The 22,052-nt window shown below is 42.2% G+C and overlaps 1 non-coding gene across 1 annotated transcript; it reads left to right on the forward strand.

Moving 5' to 3' along the window:
* The first annotated feature begins 21,466 nt into the window (after positions 1 to 21,466).
* TRNAS-AGA (transfer RNA serine (anticodon AGA)) lies at positions 21,467 to 21,539 on the forward strand. The gene has a single exon. It is a non-coding gene; the product is annotated as a tRNA-Ser (tRNA).
* Positions 21,540 to 22,052: the final 513 nt, after the last annotated feature.

A 22,052-nucleotide genomic window follows, 5' to 3' on the forward strand; every position in this document is an offset into this window, starting at 1 on the left:
GTGGGGCAAGGCTCCACACCTCTGTGCTATTTAAGTCTGTTCAGCACACATATTCACCTAATGTTCAGGGCTCCATGTCAGATTTCAGGTAGTAAAACCTTCTAACTGTTGCTTAAAAAGAAAAAGAAAGTTGAAAAGCATGGCTCTAGCATAATCTTCCATTTTACAGATAAGATGACCGAGGACTCAAGATCCCTAGACCCCCACACCAGTGCCTGTTCTACTGTCCAGCTCTGCCCCCTCCCCTCAGCTCTCCAAATTGACTGTTCTCCATCTGTGGTAACAACCCAAACCCATCAACTGGACAGACATGAGACAGACAGATGTCAACTCTCCTTCTCTAGTTAAAAGTGAGGCCTAATTCAATAGTTTGTCCAAGGCTATATAGTTAGAAAGTTGTTTAGACTCTAATGTGGGTTTCTTTGTTTCATCATTCAGCACAATGGATGGAATAGCTACTACACTTCAGTCACTTCTAGAGCTATTTCTACTGGACGCTCTAGGACCCTCTGCCCATGAGCAGGCTACAGCCATAAGGCATGAAAATTCTCATCATGTTGCAAGATTATGTCCCAAGGTTTTGCTCCCTCTCATTCCTCCTAAGGAGTGCAAAGGACTTAAAAAACCTTTAAGCCTCTCACTTTAAAAAATCCTTCATAACCTGTGTTACAAGGAGACCAGGATCTACATTCAATTGGTATCTTTTATTTCTTGGTGTGGTTTTTCCTCATTTATAAAATGAAGATGAAAACGGCCGTCTCACTAGGCTGTCAGGAGAGCTGAATGAGACCGTGAGTGCAAAGCCCCAGGCCCGTCGTTAGGGTTTATAGAAGGCGTCCAGCCAGCTGGATCTTCCCCCCTCTGCCACGGTAAACTTGTCCCCTCTGTTTCCCCAGACTCCTGTGAGGACCCACCTGGGCAGTTTGGGTACTAAACTCTTGTTTCTAAACTTTTTCCTCTGTCCCAAATGAAAAGTTCTTTTCAGTTTTCAGAAGCCCCTAGCCCCTCATGGTCCAGTCTTGAGGTTGGCACGGGGGCTGGGTTTGTTTTTTATTTTCTATTTTGGAGACTAATATTAACCCCATGAAGTAAGCAGAGCAGGTGACATTGCTCCCATTCTTCAGATAATAAACCCGAGTATCAGGGAGGGACTTGCTCAAGGTCACGTAGCTCACAGTGTCCAGCTTTATCTGACTCACATCCGCTGGTCCACTGGCCTATCTGGCAGCCTCTGGTCACCTCTGGTGGAAGACTTCCTCTAACCTCTCCCAGCACTGCAAGTTGTATTTTTAGAGAAGACAATCTTAACCACCTCCCGATGGGTGGTAAAAATTCTGGTGAGGGAGGTCACTCCACCTCGGCGGTTGCCTCGAAGGCCCGGAAACGTGTGGGAGGCAGAGGAAGGGGACTGGAATGACATTCGGGTCCCCACACCGAGAGAGCCGAGGAGGTGGGAGACATGGGACAAGTCAAGCAGAAAGGAAGAGCGAGACTTTCCAGGCACCGCCCTATATAAACACAGCCCTGATGGAGGAAAGGTTGCCTGCAAGGACACACTTGACGTTTTCTTGAGTTTTCGAGGGGAAGGGCTGAGTCACCACGGAAACACAATCCCTGTCCCTCCCCCGGGGCATAGGCAGTGAGGTGTGACTCTAAAGCCCTGTGACGGATGCTTTGCATTCCTGAGCTGCTCACACATTCGGGGGAGGGTTGCCCCTCCTGCCCTCCAATTTGCCCACACACTTCTGGCCCAGGAATTTGAGGTTCCAAACTACTGTTTTAATCTCATCCCACCAGTCACCTGGAGTCATAGTCCTTGATCTTTAACTTAAAGGCAACTTAGTTTGTCTCCTATTTGGAGACTCACATAACATTTTATCTGCAATTAACTGGAGCCCCAACTTAAAGTGGCTTAAATGTTAAAAAAAAAGAAAAAAATATGTTATCTTAAGTAAGAAAAGAGCGGGAGGGAAGTGGTTGGTCGCAGGGTTGGTTAACTCAGGGGCTCAAAGGCAGTAGCTTCCTGCCATCTTTCTCCACTGTTACCTTTAGAGGGTTAGTTTCATCTTCAGAGTCATACAATTATGGTCGCGAGGAGATGACTACAGCCCCAGGCTTCACATTCTGAAACAGATTTGCCAAAGGCAGAAAGAAGTGTTGTTGCTGTAGTTTTAAATCAGAGGAAAAAACTTCCCACTAGTCCTCTGACAGTTATCCCTGTGTCTTTCTTTTTTGGTCAAATCGCGTCTTGCCCTTAGCTCAAACAAGCTATGCCAACAGGAATGGCATTACTACCACCGGCTGAGACTAATGAAGACTCATTCCTGGGAGCTTGGGAGAAGCCCCTTCCAGCAAGACAAGTCTGTCCAGGAGGAATGTCTCCAACTAAATCAGGCTCGGAGACAAGGAAAGAGGAAGGGGAACAGGCTGTTGGATAGGTGAGCAGGAGTGTCTTCTACAGTATTACCTATTGCTGCTCAAGACCACTGTGAAGATTAAATGAGATACATGAAAAACACTGTGCATGGTTCCTGGCAGAGAATGAGTTCAATGTTACTTTCTCTGCCTTTATTTTTCGACTATCTTCTGCTTGCTCATCCTCAAATTGGCTTAGAGTTTTCACCCATATTTTCTGTGTTTAGGATGCCCCCTTCCTGACACAGTACTACTGCCTTACTCTATTTCGGCTGCTATAGTGGAACGCCATAGGCTGAGTGATTCATGACCACAGACATTTATTTCTCAGCTCTGGAGGCTGGGAAGTCCAAGATGGAGGCACCAGTAGGTTTGGTGTCCAGTGAGGACCTGCTTCCTGGTCCACAGACAGCTGTCTTCTTGCTGTGTCTTCACCTGGTGAAAGGGAGAAGAAAACTCTCCTGGGCCTCTTTCATAAGGGCACTCATCCCATTCCTGAGGGCTCCACCCCTATGACTCAATCTCCTCCCAAAGACCCCACCTAGAAGTACTATTACTGTGGAGATTCAGTTTCACCATGAATTTTAGGGGGAGACACAAACATCCAGTCTACAGCAGCTACCAACCCCCTATGGCACATCCTGAATGTCAAACGTACAGTGAGGTCTTCCTAGAGTTCTTAGTCCTCCAAGGTGTCTTTGGTTTTCATTTATGGTTTTATCACACGTTACCTTGTCTTTGTGCACTTTCTGAAATCTCCCTAGACTGTGGGCTTCTTGGTGCTTCGACCGGGTCTCATTGGTCCCTAAATCTTCGGTATAGCCTCTCGTCTGGCCTGACACAGAACAGGCACTCAGAAAACCTCTGTTCAATTGAACTGAATGTATTTTGTTCCAAGCTGCTACTTGGGCTTCACAGTTCTAGAGCTCCAGCTCCAGTAGTGGCCAGAGCTTGGGGGCACGTTCTTTTTTTAAAAAATCGTGACGAAATACACACAACATAACGTTTATCTTCTCAACCAGTTTCAGGAGTACAGTTCAGTAGTGCTAAGTATAATCATACTACTGTGCAATCATCACCACCATTCATCTCCAGAACTGTTTCATCTTCCCGAGCTGAAACACTCTGTACCCATTAAACAGTGAGTTCCCATTCCATCCTCCCCTCTTCTATTTTCTGGTAACCACCTTTCTATTTTATGTCTGTGTGAGCTCACTTTAGATACCACACTTAAGTAGAATCACACAATGTTCATCCTTCTGTGTCTGGTTTACTTCATTTAGTATAATGGCTTCAAGGTCCATCCATGTTGTAACATGTGTCAGAATTTCATCCCTTTTTTAAGACTAATATTCTATTGTACGTGTATGTGTACACAAATACATATCACATTTTGTTTATTTATTCTTCTGTTGATGGACTTCTGGGCTGCTTTCACCTTCTGGCTATTGTAAATGATGCTGCTATGAACATGGGTGTACAGGTATCTGCTCAAGTCCCTGCTTTCAGTTCTTTTGGATACATCCCAGAAGTGGAATTGTGAGATCATATGATAATTCTATGTTTAATTTTTTGAGGAACCACCAAACTGTTTCCCACAGTGGCTGCACCATCAGCACGTTCTTTTGATTTGTACCAGTACCCCAGCTCCTGGGTTTGGGGCTTATCATCTCTAGCCCCCATTAGGAAACTGAGAAATCTGATTTATAATCACAAATAGCCAGAAAAATTTGATTGGTCCTAGTGGGTCAGGTGCTCATCCTGGATGAAACTTGGATTGAGAGGCTGTGGGAAACTCACCTAGAACAAACATGGCTGCCGAGAGTAGATAATGGCGGTCCCTGGAGAAAGGGGGTTCACACGGCTTCTGCAGACCACCAACAAGTGTGTACAATAAAAGAGTTTAGCACTTAGTTTGGCTACTTGTGGTCACATTTTAAATCTATGATTTCTTCTTGACTGTCCAAGGTGGGGAGGGGTTGGTCTTCCATTCTCTAATGGGAAGTCCTGCCAAAAAATGGGGTGAAGGAAAACCTCAGACCAGGTGTCCCCTCTCATGTTTCTTCTCAGTCAAAATATGTTGTATGTTCCAGGTGCCATTCTCTTTTGATAAGTGACCAGAGTCCACACTGGGCAAGAGGGCTGGTCCTTGGCAAAGTTACAGATTGATGACAGATGACCTGTCATTACAACAGCTTTGTAAATGTGTTTTGCCAGCACTCAAGGAGGGAAAAAAACCCACAAAAGGAGGAGAAGGAGAGGTCTTTAACATTTTGGCCACTGATGTCGTGTCATCCATCAGAACCTGGAACTCTGCCACCCACCCACTTGGCCGCTGCTGGACCAGAGATGATGAACAGAAGTCACTGTGGTTTTCTTGGTTTTTCAAAAATAGAAGAAAAGAGATTTTGCTAGAATGTGGCATGTCTGGGTTCCCAAATACATCTGCTTATACAGAGAAATGGAGACCCCAGGGTGTGCTATTGTAGAGTATTGTAGAGGTCGTTACAGGGGTCCCCCAAATCTCAAGGTTATCAGTCCTCTAGAGCAGGGAAAGATAATTTTGCTCAGCTTTATCACTTTTTCTGATTATAGGTGTTGTGGATTCTCACTCTTAAAAAAAAAAAAAAAGAAAAACTTTACAGAAATAAATGGCTTGGAAAACAAGGATTCTCCATCATCTTATTCTATAGATACAACCACTGAAAGTCTTTGGTTTAAATTCTTCCAAAATTTTTTCTGTACATATATGCTAATATAAGTAAAGGCATACTTTTCTTCATATGATTGCTTTTGACCTAAATGGATTAATGCAATAATATAGCTCTGCAATTCTTATTTTTGTGACAATATGACTTAGACATCTCTCCCAGCCAGTGTCTAGAACTCTCATTCATTATAGGCTGCACAATTTTTTATTGTATGGATATACTTTAATGTGCTTATTCACTCCCTACTTACAGCTATTCAGGAAGGGAGGAAAATATTTAATGTTCCTATTTTTCCTCATTGCTCCTTGCTTTCCACACCTATCATATTTTATTGGACAAAGGTGACTTTTGGATCAAAAGTCATAAGTGACTTCTGTCTGCTCCACTGGCCATGTCATCGCTTTAAAATTAGTGTCTCTCTTGGTTATTCATTGTGATGCTCAGTTATGTGGTTATTTATTCTCAACTAAAAGACATCGCCTCTCGCTCTCGTCTCTAAGTTAAACGGTAACAGAATTCCCCCAATTCCACAGAAATCTCAGAGGCGTCTCAGAGCTGTAGGTCTGGGGAGAATCAGGCGAGTGGGTCCGAGAGCTCTTCTGTAATTTCTGTACCGGTTTTTGATTTTTTTTCCCCCTAGTTTGGTTTCCATGGGAATCGGTGATGTGCGCGGGGGGTGTGTGTGTATGTGTGTGTGTGTCTGTGTGTGTCTGTGGGTGTGAGCATGCACACGTGTGTATGTGGCATGCATAAATGTATGTCTAGGCAAAAAGGCCTAAATAAGGATAAACTCCCCAGAGCGAACCCCAAGGAGGCAGCCAGGTGGAATTCTGGGGTTACCGGGCAGTAGGTAAAGTGAGCCTAGTAAATTAAAGCAAAGCTCAGGACAAAGCTTGGATGCTACTTCTACGGTTTTCATGAATTTGGAAAATTGATTCCTTTGTTAGTGTGATGATGCTTTGGGCATCTCTGATTAATTAAATGCTTTTGAGCCCCTTTGTGATAAACATTGTGACTTCTGAGTAACGCACCACTGAATAAGCCAGGAGATCTTGGGGAAATCTCTGACAGTCTTTATTATTCATACTTTGCTTGAACCACAAATGTTGGAATAGAGCTTTGATTTAAGATGGGTGCTGGTTGTCAGAGGGTGTGAGGTTGGGAGGTGTGATTGGAGAAGGGTGGGTAAGGATTAAGGACAAATTCAAGGCATCTTGCTTGAATACTGTTGTCTGTAGTTATAGGAATGCTAGTCTGTGTTACTTAAGAAGGGCAGCTTTAGAGAAGCTTTTATTCTTCAAGTGCTAATTTAAGCACAGCGTGGTTTCCCAAGTATAAATACAGATTTAGTGTGTACTCTACCCTGCTCAATATACGATCATCGTGTAGCTGCAACAGCCACCTTGTCCTCAGTCTCACATTGCTGGGCGCAGGCAAGAACCGTCAGCCTTACACTTCTGGTTTTCTTTAGAAACAGAGATTGTTTTCTAAAGACAAAGAGACCACTGCACCCTTTGTGACAATAACTACAGTTCCTTAATTAAGTTGTCGTTTTAGTGGATAAAGCCCCCTCTATCCATGATTTTATATGGTCCTCTCTAGAAATCCCCGGAGGTACGGGCATGGATGATTATCCCCTTTTTTTGCAGTTGGGGACAGTGAGGTCGGGAACAGCAAGCAGGAGCCAGGTACATGGTGATTAGAACATGGACTCTGAAGCCACACAGAACTGGGTTCAGATCCAAGCTTCCCCCTTTATACTGATGTGACCTGGGGTACGTTATCCAGCTTCTCTGCCTTTAGTTCCTGTTTCTATAATGTGATGATAGTCATCCCTACATAGGGATTATTATGAGATGAAGTAAAATAAACGTACTAAGCATTCAGTGTAGTGCTTGGCACACAGGAAGCCCTTGGCTAATGTAGAAACTTAATAACATTTGTAAGGACACAAAGATGGTAAGTCACAAAACAGGACTAGCGCTGGAGTTTGGCCCTGAGCTGAGTGCGTGTTTTACTACACCACATAGCCGGTTCAAGGGGTCTCTTGGGGAAGTGAATTCTTTCCTGCTGGAACAATCTAGAAGCACTCTGCTGTGGAAGTTGCATACTTGACACAGCCTGATTCTGCCCACGTGAGGCTGTTTTAGGAGATAAAGAATGCAAATGGAGTGAGCACATTCTGAGCCCCTACTACATGGCAGGAGGGTTTACTGTGCTGTGTCGTCTGATCAGCACACTGATCATTACAAAGACCAGGGAAGGGAGGCTCAGAAAGTAGACCACTTGCCCAAAGTCATGTAGCTGGTATGAGACAGGAAATAAGACCTAGAGCTGTGCAATACCAAAGCCATCTTCCCACTGCTCCTACCAAGGGCCACCAAGAAGTCCCCTTCACTTTTTTTGGCCGGGTGGGAGGAATTGGGGGCTGAGATGGTGTGAGCTGTATTTGGTGTGCCTGCCTGCTCAAGACTCCTTCCTCAGTCTGATTCCCTGGACTATTTCAAGGCTGCCATGTCATTCCAGTCCCCCCTCGGAGAGCCCTGAAGAATGTGCAAAAGAAAAAAAAGAAACCCAAGAAATCTATTATTGGCACTCGCCCTCAATTTGCTATTATGACGTCCATCCTGCAAAGAAGTGTTTATAGCCTTATAAGGTTCCCAGCATCAATTTAACTGTGTTATCACCCAGTAGATGATACAGAACGCAATCTCAGTAGCAGACGGCAGAGAGAAGTGGGAGAGTTTCTTGGCTGGGGAATGAGAGAGAAATGAAAAAGGGCCTACTATGCTGAGTCACTCAGGCAAAGCAGCTTACTAGGGACCACATTCGGGCCTGAGCCAAGACGCAGGAGCGAGTCAGATACTGGTTGGTGGGGCTGAGATGTTCCTCTTTGGGAACGCATCTTCTGAGAAGCTGCAGCCAGCAAAACGGGGGAAAAACGCCAACATCCTGAACATTTTAAGTTCATCAGTTATATTTTTACACAGTTAAATCAAGCACAAAAACAGAAAAAAGAAAGTCATGTTTCCACCAGCTTTCCTCCAGCCTCCCCCAACACAGCCGGATGGCTTAGCTCTCTTCCTCTCATCACAATAATCCAGCTAGCATTACTGCATGCTGTTCACAGGCCAGGCTTGGGGCTCAGAGCATCAAATGCCTTGTCTCACTGAATCCTTGTGAAAATCTCATAGGGTAGCTACATTGGTCCTTCTCATTTCTGAAATAAGGGAACTGATGCTTAGAGATGTTGAGTTCCTTGATCGCGTTTCAGAACCAGAGAGTTCCAGAGCCAGAGTCAGCATCGGATTCTTTCTGACCCCAGAGGTGGAATCCTTAACTGCAACGCACTACTACCTCAGTACTTCCTTAAGCTAAAAGAGATAAGAAATTTTTCAGTTCTGGGTCCCAAACCTGGCTTGTTAGCAGGATAATTAGGTGCACTTAAAGCAAAATCAAAAAAAAAAAAAAAAGGAACAAAGCAACACAAAAAATCCTTATAGATTTCTGGACTCACTCTAGAAGATCTTTATTTAGAAGGTTTGTGTTGGATCCTGGAAATTTATATTTGAGTTCTCCGCAGGTGAGTCTAATGAAGACCCAATTTGGAAGCCACGATTTCATCTATTCCATTCATTTCCAAAGCAATGGCTTAAGATAATGGTGCCTTGCCCATGGAAGCACATCAAGTTGGTGGTACACAAGAATCTGATTCTCGGTCCTCTCTCCATATTGCTGTGGCCATCAACTGATTAATAAAGCAGTAATACATGTGATCAAGTCGTAAATTCTGTGAACTAGATGGCACACACTTTCGAGGAAGGGGCACACAGTGAGATCTGGGATAGAAACAGATATAAACCACTTTCTTCAGGAAAGGTTCTCAGAAGGCAATAGAGCTCCTTGCAACAGTGTTCAACAAAAGTGCCAGGCCCTTAGTTTTCAATAAGCAGAATTTGGAAAGTTGAGAAATCATTGATCAAATCCAAGGTATTTTCAGAAAAAGAGAGAACAAGAGCATGGACATGGGGATGGGAATGTTCTATCAAGACATGGAAATGTGAAGACTCCACCAATCTGAGGAGCCCAAAAGTTACAGATGAGGAAGTTCTAGAGGATGAGCTCCTTAGGAAAAGAGAAGTCAGATTAAGGAGAATATTATTTAGGTACACCACCTGCAGTGAGCATTTACCATTTTGTTTGCTATCTAGGATCTGAAACTCCTTTCCCGTATTTGAGGAGTTTGCCTCCATATTAGTGTATGGAGATAATGATAGAGGCTAAATACTTGCTCTTCTCATCTCTGGAAGCTTTGCATAGACATGGTGGGTGATTAGACACTCCAACCAGATGATACATCTAATCAACTGACTTTTTTAGAATTCACTTGGGTGATTGAAGTATGGTGTCTTAGGTCCAGTGGTGGCAGAGGTAGTAAAGCAGGGGCTGTGTCCAATGTCTCGGCAGACCGTCTCTGGGATGTGCCCAAGGCTGGTGAATGTGGCCACTCAGCTTCCCTAGCTCCTGCCCCTTGCCCAAACCAGGTTCCCCAGCCTTCCTGCTGAGTCTGGGAGCCACGCAATGCCCAGCCAACAAATTTCTTTGCTGCTTCATTTAGCCAGAGTCAGTATGAATCCTTTGTCATCAAAAATCTTGACCTGTGTGCCTCCAGGCACTGAAGCCTCTTGCTTCCCTGCTAGAATTTCTCAACAGTTTTTTGTTTGACCTGTTCCAACCTTTTCTCTAACTACAATCCATTCAAGAGGACACATTTAAAGGCTTCATCTTGTTTAATACACATTTGTGAGTTAGCTGTCATCATCATTCCTATTTTTAAAGATGTGGAAATCTAGGCTAATAGAAGTAAGTAAAAACATCTGGGTTCAAATCCTCTCTCTGCTACTCAACTTTGTGACTTTGGGAGAATATTTTTACTGCTTTCATGTGCTTGTCTTTGAAAAGGAGGCAGTGATCATCTACCTTCTAGATGTAATAAAATGTTTCTTAAACAAGTTTATTTTCATCATTGTGACTTAATCCCTCCAAAAAAAAGGAATATGTATTTCAAAGGAATAAAAAATTAGAGCCTAGCATCCCCCACCAATCCTAAATCCCATACAAGCCAAAATGTAAAAAAATGGATAATTTTGAACAAAACTGGTTTTCAACTACAGTTTAATTCCAGTCTATCTATGGTTTGTTTTATTGTCCCGAATGGAGTATTTTGTCTGAGTTATGGCTGTTTTATAGAAATACTGGGCTGAGAGCAACTTTCCTGAGGCAGATGAGCCAGTATCATCTCCAACCGATTGAGCATTTTTCCTAAAATGTGTCTGAGAATGAAAAGAAACGCTCTCTTAATTGAAGACTCATGAGGTCTGACTTACTGGAAACAATAAAGCCATCATTTAGGACACATGGCGATGTTACAGGCTCCAACATCTCCCCCAACATGAATGCCAAGGGCTTGATTGGCAGAGCAGGAGTCTTGAGCTCTGCACTAGAAGCTGGGTGGGAAGAAATGCTTTTCTGGGAGCATGGAGACCTTTTCTGGAGAAACAATTTGGCCAGATACCTCACTGGTCCTACTGGGTCCCATTTTCTTTCAGAATCTAAGAGGACTGATATTAAGCCCTCCCAAGAAAATGGGTACACGTGGCCTTTTTCTCCTTCCTTCCATGTCCACAGCTGGGAACAGCTGAATTTTCAGAGGTTAACTGTTCATGGACGTCTCTTTTCAGCTATTCCTTAGCCCACTTCCTTTCCTATGGACTTGGTACTACAGGCCCTTCTGAGTACCTCCTGTGAACCTAAAATACAATTTTTATCTGTGTCCATACCTCTCCTTACTTCATTCTCCTTCCTCCTCAATTCCCCAACTCCCTCCCTCCATGACTTCTCAGAAGAAAATTGCTCTTCTTGTCCACACATGGGGTTGACCCTGCCTCTCAGTCTATCTTCATCTGCTTTCTTCCTCCGTTCCCTAACTCTTTAATATATCCCTTTATTTTGACTCTACCTCCCCTGAATAAGTGTTCTCCTTCTTCAGAAACTCCTCTCTCAACCCTGCCATCTCTCCCATCTACTAGTCCTGTATCTTTCTGTTTACAGTTAAACAACTAGAAGGAGTTATCTTCATTCCCCGTTTCGGTCCCTCACTCCATTCAGCTTCCTATAACCTTTCCCTCTGGCTCCTCCTTGCACCACTCCACTGAAACTGCTCCTGCACAGTTTGTAAACTGCCAGTTCAGAGGACTGGCTCAGTTTTTACTGATCTGAAGATGGAAACATGCGACTGTGATGACCTCTCACTCCTTCCAACTTTCCTCTTTTTTCACTTCCTTGACCCTTCCCCTCACTGTCCTCCAACTTCTATGGCATTTCCTGCTCAATGTCCTTCAGTATCTTCTTTACTTCTCCTAACTGTAAATATTGGTGTTGACAAGTGACAGCTACCCAGTGGTCTTTGCCCCTAAATTTTGCTTAGCTCTTAGTCAGAGATATATTGACTTCAGGGAAGGTGAGCTCCTACCTCAGATCTGGAACATACATTATGGCTGGTTTAAGCAGAGTGGAAGTTTTTGCCCCTACCTCATATTTCTGCCTTGAACATAGTTGAGCGAGGTCATGGAGTTTAGGCTTTGGCAGCCATCTTGAGACCAGGAGGCAACAATTGTGAAGATGAAAAGTCAGTACGTGGAAAATGGCAGAACAGAAAGGAGAAAGAGCCTAGATCCTTGATAACATCGTTGAACCCAGACTAACATCAGAACCACCTACCTCCGTGATTCTTATTATGTAAGATTATTAATAAGTTAAGCCACTGTTAGTTGGATTTCTGGCTATTTGCAGCTGAATGCATTCTAGTACAGCAATCCTAGTATTTCAGGGCTTCAGTTTTTCTTCTTCGGTTCTTTTCTCTTTCTTCTTCCTGTATATTCCCTGTTAGGACAATCTTATAGCATCCAGGGCCACAAGTATCCCCTGAACTCTGGTGTCTTTCTGTCTTAGTGTATTTGGGCTGCTATAACACAAATACCATAGACTGTGGCTTAAACAAACAGACATTTGTTTCTCATAATTCTGGAGGCTAGAAAATTCAAGATCAAGGCAATTACGATTCAGTGTCTAATGAAGACTTGCTTTCTATTTCATAGATGGTTATCTTAGCATTGTGTTCTCACATGGCAGAAAAGAGAGACAGAAAGCAAGCTCTCTTTTGATTCTTATAAGGGCACTAATCCCATTCATGAGGGCTCCACCCTCATGACCTCACGTAATCCTAATTACCTCCCAAAGGCTATTTCTCCTAGTACCATTGAAAGCTGGGCTTTGACATATGAATTCCAAGGGGATGCAAACATTCCATCCATAACACTTCCAAATGTGCATTTCCAGCCAACTTCCTTCTAAAGTAATGTTTTGAGCATTTATCATGTATCAAGTACTGTTAATCTTCACAGCAGCCCTACAAGGAATACCTCATTATCACCATTTTACAGATAAGGAAAGTGAGCCAAAGAGAGTTAACTTGCCTCAGATTCACAGAGCTATTACAGATCAAAGCTATGATGTGATCTCCATGAGTCTGATTCAGAGTCTGAGTTCTTGACCATGACGCTCTGCTTCCCACTGCCAGAGAACGCCAACGTTAAAAAATGTTGCTTTTCTATAGAGGTTTTATCTACTCAATATTTTTTTCACCTGGTTGGTCAAAGTCTGCTTATTCAGAAATATTTCCTCTGTTTTCCTCCTTTCAACCCTTCAGACACTGGAAGAATCTCTCTTGTCCTCTCTTCTCTTCTCCAGGCTAAAGAACCCCAGTGACTAGAGCAGTTTCTCGTGTAACAGTGTTTCCAGACCCCTCACCAACCCTCTCCTTTTAATCTAGACACATTCTGATTAGATTGTTTCCCTCTTAAAAAGGGATGTTCCTTACTGGACCTAACACCATACACATGTGTGGTCTGACCAGTGGAGGAGTGAATCGGTTGATCACATTCCAGAAATCCCAAAAATGATGTTTACTAATTATCAGCTACTTACTACGTGCCAGAGTTCATGCTAGGTATTTCTTGTGCATCAAAGTATCTTAAATGTTCTGCTGAAGTACCCTGAAGACAGAGAAAGTGAGCGTCTATTCCTAAGGAGCTAGGAGCATAGCTCAAGCAGCAGCTGTCTGTGTCTTGGAAGTTCCTCACCACGTTGAGCTTTAAAAATGGCAGCAGATTTTTCTTTCTACTCAATAACGGATCCCTGTTTGGCTTACTATAAAAATAGGTTGTAAATGATTTGCCATTGAGTAAAAGAGAAACACTGGGAACACGCCTTGTATTTATGCCATGGCCTCCCATACTCCCAAGCATACTGCCAAATACTCCTAGGAATTTGCCAACCTAATCTGAGAAGTGTAACCATACATTATCTTTATTACTTACAACAACCAGTCGAGGGAAGCGTATTTTGGGATAGCTCAAGAAACAGTGGCTCACATAAAACTTGCCCAAGTTCTCAGAGATAATAAGCTAAACCTGGCTTTGAACCTAGACCTGCCGAAGCCCTTTCCACTGCTCTCTGGGCTACCTTAGGGAAGTGTGCATGTGCACAATTGCATGTGTGAGTCTCCTGCACAGCAGATGAAGATTCCACTCCAGAACACTCTGGAGTCAACCTGATCCACAAATCCAAGCAATCTTCTTTTGTTAGCTCAGCCCGTGTTGATGTGTGGCACTGCTGGTTGTCATACACCTTGAAGCCGTTTCCCAGGACCTTTTGCAACGACTCTGGGTGGTGAGAAATTTAATGTTCAGACCCCAATGCTAGACTTGATGTTTAGCTCTGCTACCTTTCCTTCATGCCCAGGATGAAGCATTATACTTTACAATACTATACATATTACATATGTGTGTGTGTATATAAATATAAATATAAAAATATAAATATAAATATAAATATAAATAATATAAATATACACACACACACACACATATATATATATATATATATATATATATATATATATATACACGTATATATCTTACACAACTCCTCCTCAGATGTCTTTCTCTGACAAACTGAATGCTACCTCAGAACTTTTCTTAAGTCTTCCTCAGGAAGTCGTCACCAGTTAATCTGGAATCTCTCTGTCATCTATGTGTTACAGGGAAGCTATTCATTTTGGCTTGAAGAAGCAGCAAAATTGTCTCAGAAGAGGCTGTATTTGAGAACAAGCCTGAAAAATGAGCAGTATTGGAGTGAGTAGGGAATACTCATCCAGGAATCACAATGTGAGAACATTCACGGGGGCCAGGAATGTAGAAGAAATTGATCAGCAATCTCGTGTGTGCGCATGCGTGTGTGTGTGTGTTTATGTTGCTGGTGGATCCAACTGGTGTTCCAGGTTCTTGTCCCGTCCCAGAAAGAATTCAGAGACAAGACGTAGAGGTTAAAAAAAGTAAAGTGAGGCTTTATTAAAGGATGGCTAATACACTCTCATGGGGAGAGCAGACAAGCTCAGGTGAGCGGCGGCCCTGAGTTTCTTTGGCAAGTTAGTTACATAGGGAGTAACAATGAAAGGGTGGAATATTCATTGAGGAAGGAAGGGCTTGGAGTGGTATTTCCTGATTATCATCCCAACTCCACCTTCCCAAAGGGAGGAGGGATTTTTGTCCTTATTTAGTCTGGATCGGAAGTGTCATGGCATCAGTGCATGATGGGTACTTCTGACCTGCAAGGCTAATTTTATTGAAATGAGGGCATAAGGAGCAAAAGGTTACATTCAGACACTGGCAATCCCTGCCTTTTCTGACTGTTCTTTGTTGGTCTGGTCTCCAGGCCAAAAGGTGTGGCCCCTTATCAGCCCAAAGATTCCTGCTTTTCTTTCTTTGCGCAGGGGCCCCTGGTGCTTGTATGATGTATGTTTTCCTGCATTTGGCCTGTGCCCCTCCTTTCTGCCCAATTCCTGCCATTTGGTCTGTGTCCCCCTTTCTCTGCTCATATCTAGGTATCTGCCTGCTCTAACATTTATATTTGTATGTTGGTGGGAGATGGGAATTTGCCTTTGGAAAAAAAAGACTGGGAAGTTAGATTGGGTTAGCCCATAGGGAGCCTTGAAAACTCACGTTAAGATAGCTGTACTTTTTCTCATAGGCCATAAGGCATCCTGATCAGGAGTGTTTTTGGATAATGGTTTTGGCAGGAGAATATGGAAAAGGTGAGAGGGATGGGGGAAGATGACTTTCGACTGGATAGCCAATGAAGGTTCACTGCAGAGGGTATATTTGACCTGAGACCTGAGTGACCTGCGAGAACCAGTCGTACAAAGATCTGGGGACTGAAAGGCCTTGAGGTGGAAATCCGCTTCGGGTGCTTCTACTGCAGAAAGGAGCCGGTGAAAGGAAGGTGGTATAGATAAGTCATGAGAAGCAAGGAGGTATCATCTCACACCAGTCAGAATGGCCATATCGTCAAAAAGTCTACAAGTAATAAATGCTGGAGAGGGTGTAGAGAAAAGAGAGCCCTCCTACACTGTTGGTGGGAATGTAAATTGGTACAGACACTATGGAGAACAGTATGGAGGCTTCTTTAAAAACTAAAAACAGAGTTACCATATGATCCAGCAATCCCACACCTGGGGATATATCTGGAAAAGATGAAAACTTTAATTTAATAAGATACATGCATCTCAATGTTCACAGCAGCACTATTTACAAATAGTCAAGACATAGAAGCAACCTAAATGTCCATTGACAGATGACTGGATAAAGAAGAAATTACACACAAACACACACACACACACACACACACACACTGGAATATTACTCAGCCATAAAAAGGATGAAATAATGCCATTTGCAGCAACATGGATGGACCCAGAGATTGTCATACTAAGTGAAGTAAGTCAGACAAAGAAAGACAAATATCATATAATATCACTTATATGTGGAATCTAAAAAAAAAAAGGATCCACATGAACTTATTTACAAACCAGAGGTATACTTACAGGCATAAAAAATAAACTATGGTATCAAAGGCGAAAGGGGAGGGGGTAAATTAGAAGTTTGGGATTAACATATACATACTACTATATATAAAACAGATAAACAACAAGGCACTACTGTATAGCACAGGGAACTATATTCAATATCTTATAATAACCTATAATGGAAAAGAATCCAAAAAAGAATATATATATGTATAACTGAATCACTTTGCTGTACTTCTGAAACTAACACAACATTGTAAATCAACTATACTTCAATAAAAACATTTTTTAAATAAGTTTTAAGCAGGGAGGTGCTTGTACAGCTTTACTTTTTGAGATCACTCTGACTGCTAGATGGAGAACAGTTTGGGAAGCAGTAAGGAAACTATTTCAATAGTCCAGGCCTGAGTTGATGGTGGCTTAACCCAACCTGGTAGCCAAAGAAGTGAAGAGAAACACAGAGATTCCAGTTATATGCTGGAGACAGAAGTGACTGGAGTTGATTCAAGATTAAATATGGGGAGTGGGGAGGAAAAGGGAGGAGTCAAGAATAATCTACAAGTTTGGCGGGTTGAGAAACTGAGTGTATAAAAAGAAAGGTAAAAAAGAAAGCAGGAGAAGGTATAATTGATATCTCTATATTTTGCTTTTTCTTGGAAGGGTTTAATGCTTACAGTGGGAGAGTACCGCGTCACCATCCTGCTTTACGATTGGATGCTAGGGGAGGGTGCATGGTTTTAGCACTTCCGAAGAGCTATTTGGCAAACTGTATCAAGAGCCATAAAGATGTTCACACCCCATTGGCTGAGAAATTCCTATTCTAGGAACAGATCCTAAGGCAACCCTCAGAGAAAAACATAATGGTTATGAACATATGTTAACGTCAACATTACTTATAAAATGGCAACAAATGGAAATATCCTAAAAGTCTGATAATAGATGATCGCTTTAGAAACTGATACTTTTGTATAATGTTATATTGTATAACCACTACACAAATAAGGTTTTAGAGGAATAATGAATGATTTGAGAAAAATACAAAAGCGAAGTACAAAACTATAAAGCAAGCATTCTGTGAACAAGCGTAGAGGTGGTAAAAGGGAGAAACTGTGTCCTCTTAGCAGTTGATATGAACATTTCTCCGGGTTAAACATTTACAAACATTTGGAAGTTGTACTTTGATAAATTGCTTGCATGGGTATAAGACATGCCCCCCCCCAGGGTATATTCAAGTAAAAAAAGATAATCCTTAACTTTTCCTGCTTTCTAAAAACACTACTATCCTATTGATTGTAGATATTTTGCTTTGCTGAGCGGAAGACAAAGGAAAGACACAAGTCTGGGTGTAACAGTATTGTTTTGCAAAAGTGAGAGAGTGCAGTTAGGAAGTCAGGCTATTTTGTGGGAAAGAAGGAAGGAGAAAGGAAAGAAAAAGAGAAAGAGCATCCTAGTTGGGGGCAGGGCGGCCCAGTGAGAAGGGGGCTCTGGCAGATGAGTCAGTGGCATCCTCAGCTTGTTTGCTGCAGGCTTTTTGTTGTACAGCCTCACTTCCTTGTCCCTTAAGGTATCTTCAGTAAATTAACAATTTTTCACTAATTAGAGTGGACATCTGTTGTTTATATCTATCCAGAATCTATTTCATCTTCTGCTAACACCTTGGTTTTCCTCTGGGGAACCACCCATCCCTCCCACCTGATCCATGTGGTTTGGGTGGTATTGACCCAGCCACCCACTCCCCAGACCCAGGGGTGGGGACATGACCCAGACGAGGCTAACGAGAGCATCTCACATCCTTTCCTCTCGGGACGAAAGATTCAGGGATGGACTTGTGATCCTACGGAATGGAACTGGGGATTTCTCCTTTGGACTATTAAGAGAGTGGAAAGCTTTCTCTCCCCTAGAAGTTTTGAAGGGAAAATGTGAGCTTAAAACCAGAATCGTGAGGATGCCAACCTAAAGTTTTTGTTGCCTTTTTTGCCACCACAGGGAAAGAGCCTGCCTATGAATAAAGCTAATCTAGAAGAAGACAGAGCTGAGAGGCAGACTGAAGCTGGGATACAGCTCTTTCAGATGCCAGAGTTACCTCTGGACCTGTTTTCAGAGTGTGCATGTATGTGTGTGGGTGATTCTTAAAAATATGTTATGAAATATTTCAAGTTTACCAAAATGTATAGAATTAGTATAATAAGAACCTGGATACTCATCACACAACCTCATATATAAAACAGGTTAAAGCATTCTTTTTGCTTCTTCTTGATCACACCCTCTCCCTCCCTCTAGAACTCGGGGTTGATTTCTTCCAATCGCTCTTCTTCCCTTTTTGGATATACAGGTATTCTTGAGCTATGTTTATAAGTACTCTTAAATAATTATATATCCAAATGGTGTTACGGTACTTGCGTTCTTTTGCAACTTGCTTTGTTTCATTCAACATATTTGTGGAAATTGTCTATGTCCCAGGGTACAGTTTTAGTTCACTCATTTTTCTCTGTGGCAAAGGTATTTCACCATATTGTTACACCACAATTTATCCCTTTCCCTTCAGCTGGACATTTAGGTCCTGAAATTTTCTATGAGCCAATTAAATTTATTTTTCTGCCCAAACCAGTTTGAGCTGAGTTTTCTGTAATTTGAAAGGGTTCTGGCAAACACACAAGAAGATTTTGGGTTCCCTGTTGCAAGCGAAATAAGTGGAAGAGGGGACAGCTGATGCCTGGGTTACAATTATGAATCTTGAATAAAGAACTGAAATGAAATACATGGAATTGCTTGGTGGTGACACTGTGGAAAATCTTCTAAAATGTTTTAAACTTTTCCCTGTTTCCCACAACAAATGTGTATTTTTATTATCATCAGGGAAAAAAAACCCTATGGCAAATAAAGATTAGGAGACAGTCATTGCAAAATGACCTCTCCAGGGTAAAAGTGACACAAAGCATTAGCAGTGTACAAGCCAGAGAGGAATTTACAACATGCACTCCATGGCAAACATGAAAATACCATTTAGATATTTCTCCAAACCTTTCTTCTCTGTGTCACTTGACTCCCTGAGGGATGAAAGCCCCCCCCCTTTTTTTTCAGAAAGTTCTGGGCCTTGGAAGTGGGGTCCTCTTTGCTCAGAGAGCCTTTCTTTTCCCTTTCTTTCTTTATTTTTAGCCTGGTTGTGCATTTCATGGGAACCAGTCGAGGAGGCAACCAGTTGGGAGAGGCAAATCGGTGCTCCTTGTCTTTCTGCCTCCTTGAGTCTCAGAGCTCCCCCACCCCACTCCGAAATGGACAGCTTCTAGGCCCCCAGCTGGAACTCAGCCCTGTGAGTCACCCCACTTAACAGCACTAAAGCAAGGGAAAAATAACAATGAAATACTATCAGTCTTTATATAGCATGCCTTAGAATACGGTGCCGGGATGGAAGAGGCAATGAGAGATCGTTCCCCAAATTAGGGCCGAGGCAGTTCAGATTTAGCATCCGCTAGCAAAAAAGGGCCCTAAAAGTGATCTAAGCCAACCCCCTCACTCTACAGACTCAGGTAGTGGCTCAAAGAGAACCAAGGTGGTTTGCCCAAGGTCACACACCTAGTTCATGGTAAGGCTTGGATTTGACTGTATGTGTCTAGATCTTTTTGCTCCCTTCTCTGAGCTGAAGAACAGCAGTGCTTTTGCTATCAGCTGTGCTGAAATCACTAGAATTCACATTAAATGATTCCGGGTTGTCTTCCCTGTTTCTGTAGCAGGAGACTCTCGTAGGCAGCATACACATATAAATGTCTCTGTTTGTAACAAGAACAACAGAGCTGCAGCATCACTGGATTGGGAGGAAGGTAGATGGTGAGAACCCCAACTGTGATTTTTAGGACAAGAGTGGGTGAGACTCCGTGGACTGAGATTTAATAACTCCAACACCAAACTCCTTAAAATAAGAAAAGAATTATGAATATGAAAATTTAAAAAGAAGACTGTAGAAATTTCAAGCTGTGGGATCTTTTTTTTCCTCTGATAAGTGGCAAAAAATTAGGCAGACATCAGGGAGTTAGTGAGAAACATTGCTAACTGATGATGAAAGATGTTTACAAGCTGAGTCCTAGGACCAATGCGCAGTTAGCTTACTTACCTCTTAAACTGCTGCCTCATTGGGCAAAGGGCATTGACACTCAAAGTGGTGACTTGGGGTCCTGGAAAATGCTCTATCATCTGAGCTTCTAAGACAATTGGGGTAGTTTATGTGTTATTGTTAAGGTAGAAAGGTAAATTTTTGTTAAAAGTTTAAACTGTTTTAAAACAAAAATGTGTTTGGAATTTTCCCCAAGATTACTAGACTATCAAATTAACTAGACATCCTATTCCTTTTCCTTATCCTTTTAGGTAATTTGTATCCTCTTATCCACAAAACGATGGAAGTAAAAAAATCATGTAAACAGCTGAAAAAAGGGGCAGCTTTAGATGTTATTGCCAATAGATTTAGAAAAATGGGTCTGTATAGATAGAAATTCTCTAATGAGCAAATGCACTCACCATCCTACACCACTTTCTCAGAAGCATAAATGTTCATTTATTCATTCAGGCAACATTTTTAAATGAGTCACTGAGAACATAAACTAGAGAGAGAGAATGGCTAGGACTGTAAAGCAGAAGCAAGAGCAAATATTTAAACTATAACATGGAGATGGTTACTTCAGATGTGCATTTAAAAGAAACAGGAGGTCAATTCAACAGGGAGCAGGTGGCTGGACTATCAATGGGTCCAGGGAGGCGATAAATCAGGAGTGATGCTGCGGTGAAGGACACAGTCAGAAAAACGAATGGGTGATTTAGGAAATGCTTGATTCTTAAAAGCATTTTGGTTGAAGTGATACCAAAAGGATAATCTATCATTTTTAAAAAGATGTTTGCTACTTGTGGTAAATGGCTCTAAACTCAGTATCTGTTCAACAAACATTTGCAGAGCATCTAAGAAGTTCTAGGGTCTCAAAGAGATGGTCAGTATATTTCATTTTTAGTGCCAACTCTCAGCAGTTAGAAGTGGCTGCCGGGGGATTGGGATGGGTTCAGTTGGATAGAGTGCCTTGATCAACTAGTGATGTCTGCCACTGGTATAGAAGTAGGGAGTGGCAGCTTGAGTGTCGAAAATGTGATATTGCTGTTTCAATTACCACTGGATAACGAAAGGTCCAAGAGATCATCCACCCAGAAATCCCTTCTGATCTGTCTGTTACCAGTGATAAAAAGATGATTCAGATATAGTTACTACCTTTAGGGAGCTCATGGCTTAGTAAGAAATACATGACACATATATAATTAATTCTAATAGAATTTGCTTTATGCTCTTATAGACTATGTTCAAAATGTCATGAAAAAGAGGGGAAGTTATAGCTTCGTGGTAGAGCATGTGCCTAGAATGCACAGGGTCCTGGGTTCAATCCCCAGTACCTCCATAAAAATAAATAGATAAATAAATAAATAAAAACTTGATTATCTACCCCCTAAATAAATAAATTAATTAATTAAAATGTCATGAAACGATGTAGAGCTGGAAGCCTGACTTTGTCTGGGAGAGCTAAGGAAGACTTCACAAAGTAAGAGACATTTGATATGGGTCTTGAAGAATAAACAGCAGTCCATCATATTTTAAAAAATGGAAATGAGAGTATTCTTGGTACTAGCAACAGTGTGTATAAGACCAAGATACGTGTAAAAACCTGGGATCCTGGAGACAGATGAGTAAATTAGTGGGCCTGGCGTATATATTGAATGGGGAGAAATAGGAGGAAATGACACTATAGAAGTAATTTGAGCCCAGATTATGAAGAGCCTTGTCATGCCCCATAGTAAGTTTAGACATATTCTTGTAAGCAACAGGGGTTCGTTGAAAGTATTTGACAACTTCTGCTCTGGGAAGTTTGTCCCAGCAATGTGGAGGGTAAGCTGAAGCTGGGAGAGAAACTGCG

Source organism: Vicugna pacos, chromosome 10 (genome assembly GCF_048564905.1).
Source record: "Vicugna pacos chromosome 10, VicPac4, whole genome shotgun sequence".
Lineage (NCBI taxonomy): Eukaryota > Metazoa > Chordata > Mammalia > Artiodactyla > Camelidae > Vicugna > Vicugna pacos.